The sequence below is a fragment of the Propithecus coquereli genome, unplaced genomic scaffold (assembly GCF_000956105.1).
Source record: "Propithecus coquereli isolate 6110/MARCELLA unplaced genomic scaffold, Pcoq_1.0 Scaffold191, whole genome shotgun sequence".
NCBI classification, from domain to species: Eukaryota; Metazoa; Chordata; class Mammalia; order Primates; family Indriidae; genus Propithecus; species Propithecus coquereli.
This window is the reverse complement of record NW_012143968.1, coordinates 2,441,829-2,451,343: the sequence shown is the minus strand read 5'-3', so window position 1 is coordinate 2,451,343 and position 9,515 is coordinate 2,441,829.

Genomic DNA, 9,515 nt, shown 5'->3' with positions numbered 1-9,515 from the left:
TAGTGTTAACTAAATAACTAATATCTTATAATGTAAAAGCACTTTACAGTTTACAAAATACTCCCACATAGCTTCAATTATAATGAGTTACTACTTCAGTAAATGCTACTTTTAAAATCCAAATTTCTCCACAATTTCCCTAGCTTTTGCATTTTTCAAAAAATCCTATCTGGCACAAAGAAATCAGGTCTTTAAGACTGCAGACCACTCATTCTTTGTCATTTGCATGTCACAGAGAAGGGAGAGGAAAGGAAGTGTAGGTAGTACGAAAGAAGAGAGATGAGGTACAGAAAATGAGAGTGATCAACTGATTGCAATGAGATCAAAAGCTATCATTGCTCCACTTCTAATCCCTTCCCTACTCATCTTGACTGGGAACTTCAAAAAGATATTGCCTGGCTCTTGCGTTTTAGACCATTCCATAAGTGGCTTCAAGCCTCTAGTTATTCATGGACCCCACTCCAAAAAGGACTGTGATAAAATGATACTTAATAGTGATTAACTGCATTAGAACCAGTTTTATGAATATAGAAATAACAAATTCCCTCACCCTCCAATTTTTTTATAAACCTAGTCATAACTGTTTTTTAACACACAGTAAGGAATCAAGTTCACATTTTCTATACTTTAGGGGTTTTTTTGTTTTTGTTTTTGTTATTGTGAGGAGTAAACGTGAGACAGTTTATAGATATTTATTTCCTACTGAGCATCACCTTGATTGATGTTAGCATATTAACCCAGGTAAGTTTTAAAGCAAGAAAAAAAATGATTTTGCTCTTGGCTATTTTACTCAACCACAGAAGAAAAGAGAGGGAAAATTATTAGTATTGAAAAGTGCTGAGGAGAAAACATATTTACCCATCCATAAAGACTATTTCAAGGTTTCCTTATTTTAAAACAGCATTATTGATTAGGCTGTGCTAACTTTGCCTTTTGGCAACTTATATAAAGAAAGACATTTCAGTTGCTGTGATCTAAAGTAATGTTTAACCACTGTACTTTACATTTAACATATTGTAGTTATTTTAAAAGTTATTGTATTTTGTCATGTTGAGATTTTTTTCTTTTAATTTTGAACTGTTTAACTCTAAAGGTTGTTCACTTAAGCTTTCCAAACAGATCACTCTTTTCTGAAAGCCTATTAAGTAAATAAGTAACATAACATAAGAAGAATTAAATAATGATGTCAAAGTGAAATAAGAAAATAAACATTACCGAAGGTTGGATTAAATCATCAGTGAAATAAAAGTGTAAATTTTAATTTCTCAGCCTAATGAAAAATTAATATGATTCCTATTTTACTGGTTTTTAAGATTCTAAAATATGCTAGAGGAAATTTAACCCAAATTTTATTACAAAAGTAAAAATAATGAAAAGAATTAGCAAAAGATTTACCAAAGATGATAGTACAATCTCTTTTCTTTATTCCTGTAAAGAGGAAAGGTTTTTTTGCTCATTTTAATCTTACTTTGCTCCCTATGATTTGTTTGGAAATTACATGGATTCTATGGAGGTGTCAATGTGAATGAGACTTTTCTTGACAGAAAATAAAGTCATTGTGTTAGAAGAGTCCCTATGAGGAAATCACAGTTATCTCGTTGCTTCCAAGTAGTATTCATTTTTTAGATTTCCTTAAAAGTTAGGCTTAAATGTTTCCAGAAATAAGTATTTCCCCTCAGCAACAAACTCCCTTGCAAGTGGTGCTGCACAGGGGAAGAACACAGGCTTTATAGTCAAAGAGATTTGAGTGACTGGAAGAAAAAAATATTCAAAGAGTAAAGAAAAGTGAAGTATAGTAGGAGGTAGGATACAAAGCAGAGAAGCTAAAGAAGAGAGAGAGAAAGAGAGAGAGGGAGGGAGAGAGAAAAAGAGAAGTAAAAAGAGAGAGAGAGGAAAGGGAAGAATGGAAAAACATGTATGAATTGTTGTGAAAACTAACAAAATTTAACTTTAATATTTATTGATATTTCATCTTTTCCCCAAAAGCTTTAATAAGACCAGAATATTTAAAATTATCACATGCTTAGGTTTTATTTTGTTCTTGTTGTTAGGAAAAAATAACCTATTGAGATCATTAATGGTATTTCAAATAAAACTAAACTTACATTTCATTTATATCTAAAGAGATTTTTTTCCAAAATTATTGTAAGATGCACCTTTATAAAGTATCTACTACATTGTTTTAAAACCCAACGGCGTATGGGTGAAGAAGTGGCTTACCACATGATGTTCTTGGAGAAGGATAAACCAAACCTAATATCTTATTAAAGTTATTTTCTTAATTAAATTAATTGCTACAAGGTAACTTTTCAATCTCACACATCAGAAATTATCCACAAATCCAGTAATATAGGGATCTGCCAGTTACATTTTACTGTATTCTGAGAATTATCTCTTATAGAAATATGACAATGAAACTACATCCTGTAAGGAAGATAGATTCTAGTAGCATAATTTTTCTACACTGGGTAAATGATTGTCTTTCCAGTAGAAAGAAAATGAAAAATGCTTTTGCTTAGAATATCACCTGTAGTCATTCAACACTTCAAAACCCCTTCCTGGGTGAGATGTATTTATTCAGCTTTTTACTTTTTAGTGAATTGAATTAGGATTAAGGGTTCTACAGAAATTTCGATGACACAAAAAAAGCATGTTTCCTTATCCTTGTAGAATCACGCAGTAACAGGTAGTGGTGTTATTTGTATGACCTTGTAAACCTAATTTCTAAAATTGGTGAAGCACTAGTTTTGTATTGAGTGTGCTTAGTGCATAATAACAGGCTGTCTTTGCCTATCAATAACTCTGTTCCCATTCCATTTCAGTTGTACACAATGGACCTGGGATATGGCAAATACTACAAGCATGTGAGCATACATGTGTCCCAATGCTATTTATAATGCATGTCTTTATAAAAAGAAGACTAGAAACCTACTGGAAAATCATTTAAACTTATTTCCTGAAGACACTGTAGGGCAGCAGGCAATGTATAAAAGCCCTCCCGTCTTTCACTCTGTTGTATCCTATTAAATAAATTTTAGGAACCGACAAGTGCTTCTCAGTGCCAATCAACAACCTGAGAAAGAGGCGTTGCTATTGACAACTGGAAAATTTTGGGTCCTGAGTTGCAGAAGCTGTCTTTTAAAGGGTACCAGCTGTCATCTTCATCACATCAGTGAAGCATATTAATCTGTTCTGTATTGTTTGACAAAGCTGTAGGTAATTATCTTCCCATCTCCACAATATTTTCATAGGAATCATTTATGAAGTGGTATTGCTTAGTGGGAAGCAATAGCTAAACTTTCCAATTGGGGAGAAAAGTGTATATAGGGTATATAAAAAGCTGACATTCTTTCAGTTTGTAGTTTCCAGATTTTGGATAATCACCAAACATGTAATTTTACTGCACTATGCAGTAAACAACCTGAACAACCATACTTGCCAGCCCTAGAGACTCACTTAGGTTGTTATTATTGTTGTTATTTAACGGTAACAATAGGAGGCATTTTTAAAATATCTTATAATTTCATAAAAGAAAGAACATATGAACACCCAAAAGTAGGAAGTACATAAACCCAGAATAAGACACAGACTTTTAAATTAAATTACTTTAGATTCATGAAAAACTCACTGCATTGTTCTTACAGCACATTCTCATTACATCACAAACTCATAAAAGAAAATGCTTGTCATTCTTCGTAGATCAAAGTTTGGAAAATATTGCTTTTAAGTATTACTTTATAAAAAGTAAATAGGTCTTTTAACATTTGGTGAAAATTAAGGTTTATAATTTCTGCAGCATGTAGTTCCTGAAAGAGTGAGTTACCTGCAGCGGCCAAAATCGGTGACAGACTTTGACACAAGCTGTGAAAGAGGCATCTGTGTGACCAATGGCCTGGCACATACATTCGCTTGGTGACCGAGTGCCAGTATTTTATCTGGATGGTTGGCTTCAGTCTCAGAAGTTTCCACTTTAACTATTCCTGAATGCAATGCTAAAAGCAAAGTAATTCCTATGGATTCTACCCTCTTATCATCTCTAGACTATATCTCTTCCTCACCCACCTGATTGCCAAACGTTTCTCCTTTCAGTTCCCCAGAAAGACTTTTTTCTCAGTGGAAAACCAGATGAAACAAAAAGTGGGTCTCTAGAAACAGAATGTTTAAGCCTCAGACAGAAATGACATAGCAGTGAGACATAATAATATGACCTGAATTTCTGTAAAATGTCATTTTAGCATGGATTTAGCTCTAGACCCAAAGTGTTATGGTCTACAAATTAACTGAATTCTTTATCTGGGAACTACTGCCCTTCCAGACTCAACTGATCAGCTTTTGTTTGAAGACTTTCCTTGCTTTTCCCCATCTTATCCAGAAAAAATGAGTTAATTATATAAAGTCAAATAAGGTAAGGCCAGGCATGTAATTAGCTCTCCAAATATATGTTGTAAACTTCTGCATGCTTTCCAGAAATGGGTTACAACTTTGTTTGCTAACAAATAACTCAAAGGCAGAGGCAGAATCAGTTATGGTTCAGTATCTATGTGCTTATAAACAAACCAGTTGCAAAGAAGAACATACCCACAGCTGGTACCATTGACATGGGAGAGAAATTTCTCCTGTGGGCCTTCATAAAGAGAAAAGTGTGTAATGTGGTGAAGAATCATTAATGACAGTCTCATAGTGAATACAATGGGTTTCAAAGATTTGTTTCTTCTAATATCACTCAGTATAAGCTTATGGCAAAATGTCACTCCAAACTTTAGTATGCACACTCCCACTGGAACCAGAACAGTGTTCCAGAATTTTTGCTTTCTAGCTTAGATGGGGTAGATTCAAGAGAATCCAAGTGAATGGACAGATTGCATGTCCTTTAGACAATCTTTCTTAAATATTGTTTCTCCCAGCTGAGCTTCTGATAAGTGTTGAATGGCAGTGAGTTGAAGATTATATTCCCTGACAAGTACCTGGTGTGCAGCTATTCTGTTTTTCTGGTTAAGTGCAAAGCCATATGTTTTAATAGCTCTTCAACCCAGAGGCCAGACTGACATTTTCTCATGAAAGTTGATAAGTCTGACAGGAACAAATGCTTGAAGAAAACACCACTTCATCTGTACATGGAGATAAACAAGGGAATACCTACAAGAAGGGTCAACAATCTTTTCAAAAAGCAATTGCTTTTCTGCTCACAAAAGGATGATCAAAGTGCAAAAGATCACTACCATATGATAAGAGCATAATAATTTTAGGCTAGATTAATTTTAACCTTTTAACAAAATACCATGCCCACTTGCAGGAACCAAGCTTTGTTCCACCCTACAACTGTTACCTCTCTCCAAGGGTATTTCATTTCAATGTGTTCCAAAGAAAAGAGGGTACTACTCAATCCAAAAATATTTTTTGCCCATTCTTCTAATAGGTGGGGCATTCACTGTGAAAAGGAAGACCAGAAAAATGACTGACATTTTTTATATATATTTGCTTGTAAAAGAATGGTGAGCAGAAGTAGATTTGGATATTACCCTTCTGAAAGAAATCCCAGCCATTCCTCTCTGATTTCCCTCTTCTAACTCTTCCTCCCATGCACGTGAGGTATAAGGGTCTGAGACCGTGCTGAATGGAACTGTCATCTCCATAAAAATCCTAGGCCGATTAAGCTGGCTTTTCTCTCACTTAAAGAAAAAAACGATTTTGTTCTTCCTACTGCTACTAAAAGGAGTAAAAGGGGCTATCCATTGATCTAGTCTGTCATCAAAATTCTATTTACCAATTTGGAACAAAATCCTTTGCTGTGAGCTGAGCCTCTACATACATATTGCCCATAGAGCCTTGAAGGAACACTGATAAATGACCATATATATAAATATACATGGCAAAATACAATCATAATAGTGTATGGCAGTGGTGAATAGTGGAATAACAATGCCTTAGACTTGAGATTCCTTTGGAAAATTCAGATTTACAATAAACGTATCAAGAAAAAAATTAACAAAATTTTAAACCAATAATCTAAGGGATAATATAATTATTTTTAATGCAAGGGGAGTAAAGATTTGCCCTTAATAAAAATGGAAGGATGCCCCTCTTTCAACAATGGACAGAAAATACATACTGAAAATCTATAAGATCTCAAATATACAACCTAATATTATACCTTAAGGAACTAGGAAAAGAAAAACAAATTAAGCCCATGGTTATCAGAAGAAAGAAAACAATAAATATCAGAGCAGAAATAAATGGAATAGAGACTAGGAAAATAGTAGAAAAAATCAATGAAACCAAGAGCCATTTTTTTAAAAAGGTAATCAAAATTGACAAACCTTTTACTAGACCAATTAAGAAAAAAAGATAGAAGACACTGAAATTAATAAAATCAGAAATGAAAGAAGAGACATTACAACTAATACCACAGAAATTAAAAGAATCATGAAATTACTGTGAACAATTATACTCCAACAAAACATAGAGGAAATGTACAAATTCCTAGACACATAAAATCTATCAACATCGAATCATGAAGAAATAGAAAACCTTAATAAACTAAAAACAAATAAGGATATTGAATCAGTAATCAAAAATCTCCCAACAGAGAAAAAGTACAGGACCTGATGGCTTCTCTGGTGAATACTATGAAATATTTAAAGAAGTAAAGCGAGTCCTCAAACTTTTCCAAAAAATAAAAGAGGAGAGAACACTTCCAAACTCATTTTAGAAGACCATCCTTATCCTAATACCAAAGACAGACAAAGACACTAAAAGAAAAGAAAATTACAGGCCAATATCTCTCATAAGCATAGATGCAAAAATCTTCAACAAAATGCTGGCAAACTAAATTAGACAGCACATTAAAAGGACCATAATCCATGATAAAGTGGAATTTATCCCTGAGATGCAAGGATGGTTCAACATATGCAAGTCATGAAATGTAATATGCCACAAAATGAAGGGTAAAAAATCACATTATCATCTCAATAAAGGTAGAAAAAAACATTTGACAAAATTCATCACCCTTTTGTGACAAAAGTGCTCAAAAGAGTAGGCACAGAAGGAATGTACTTGAACATAATAAAGGCCATATATGACAAGCTTTTTTAAGCTGAAGTATAGAAATAATTAGTTTATCCTTACTGACAATCTGTCAATAAAGAAGGAAATAAAAGTCTACCTTTCTCAACACCCATGGCAGTTTTACAAAGTCTTCAATAGAGACTTTATTACTGCCTCATTGGGAACATAGTAAGTCCAGTTTGATAGGAATTAAAACATGGAGGAGAAAGCTCTGCTCATTGACAGGCAACATTCCCGCCCCTGAGCTGGGCTAGTGAAACAGTGAGATCGGCCCCACCACTAAAAAGGGTACCTGAAACCATACTTTTATGGGATGAAAAAAAGGAAGGAACTTATACATGGGTTATACTATCACAGCTGAAGACTTTTTTAAAGAGGCAAGGTCAAAAGATTAATTTTTTTTTTTTTTTACTTCTGCTTATCATACTTACGATCCTGATCGAAAAATCTCTGAACTTGCTTAGAATCATTGATATGACAAAATGAATCCACAAACGAGGCACTACGTTATGGAACAGTCTTCCACTACATCCTAAGAAAACCTCAAAATTTACATAACCATATAAATAAATGTGTACATATGCACATCTTTATATGTATTACATTTGCCTACCTTTGACTTGGTTATCATAATTGTATCAAAATGTTCATTTTACCCCTTTTTCACTTTTCATAGGAATACATCATTCACCTTTTTTCTTCACCTATCTCAAATTCTAAGTTACTAAAAAATTTTATCCATGGGTAAAATTTAAAAGAATAGAAAAATAGCTGCAAATTCTCACAAGTACTAGAATAATTTAATTTTCAGTCACTTTATCAATGATAAATCATTTGCAGTCAGTTACCGCATGCTAAGGCATGAGCTAAGATGTGTTAAGCTAGGCTGTGGAGCATGCACAATACCTAAAATCTCAAGAAAGAATTTTAGAAGCATGTTAGAAAGATCTTAACATAGACTAGTTCCAGGAATTAACAAACAGACTAGTTATGGGGTTTACCCCTGGTGATAGAGGAGTATAATTGAAGGCAGAGAGGTGAGGTGGGTAGGTTGTCCCCAAAGGGGACTGTCACTTGATTGCTGTAACTTGGAATTTTTTTCACTAGATGTATTCTTGTATTACTCGCATAAATGAAAGTAATTAAACTCAATGGGGAAATATTAAAGCAGTATATACAAGTTAAATACAGAAAGGAAAGAAAGAAGGAAGAGAGAGGGAGAAAAGTATGAACCTGTACTTCAGATGAAAACCCAGGATGAAAGAATCAGACAGAATTCTTAACTAGAATTCATGCTGATGTTACAGCAATTTTTGATTATTTTGATTATTATAACACCATTATGTATTTATCTGTACAGATAAATAGAATAAGAAAGACAGTCCTATCTAAATATGATCACTTTTTTCAAATAACTTCTCTGGATAGGTGTTCAGCTTCTTTTTGTTTTCTCTTCCGAGTTCCTTAATTACCTCCCTTGCTTTAATATCTCTCCTAATCCAGGGGATGTTTAAAATCTCATTCTTCATTATCCCTAATGAGTAATCACACTACAGCCATCTGGATCACCCTTTACTATTTATCTCACACTTCCTTACAACTTTATGTGTCTCCTCCAACATTAACGACTATAAAAGGAATAGACCCCTAGGACAAAGCCCCTGGTACAACTGGTGTGTGCTGTGCAAAGGGAGGAGGAACTAGTTTCTGGAAACCAATTTGGGTAAATAAGCCTTCAGGTTTCAACGGTCTGTTTAACATGGACACCTCTTGTCTCCCAGAACGCTTATTAATAGTTTTATAGCTGCCTTTTAACTGAGACCTAAATTCAATATGCTTTTTTGGAGTTAGGGCCTCTGGCTTAAAGAATAAATGATCTCCTCCTTTGTTTATATACATTATATTCTGTTTCTAAATCTTATTCCTAAATTCCTCATTGGTCAGATTCAGAAGTATCAACTTAAAAGGACAATTTTGCTCATTTAGAAAACATTTTGAATGTTATTTTAATTGACCAAGAACTGTACCCATAATGAAATGAGGACAAAAACTTTTTCCTTGGTTTTTCCTTAGGGACAGATTGAAATGTTCTAGACATTTACTAAGGACACAAAGAATCCAGAATATTCATGTTATTCTTTCCTGAAATCATACAGCTCCATAAAATTTGAATGAAATATTCTATTAATAGTAATAAAACATGTAACATTTACTAAGAACTTAATATATGCCAGGCACTGTGCCATGGAACAGAAATTTCATGAAGCAAATTACAACTATAAGAATCCTTCCAAATGGATTTTAGGTAAAGTTAGTGAGGGAGTAAGCTTTCTAACCTGCTAGACTAAAAAGAATTACATTAGAAGGAAATTTGAATATTAGGATTTTCCTTGACATTTGTCCATGGAAGCCCTTCTGGCTGACACGAATATTCCATTTTCTAGTCTACT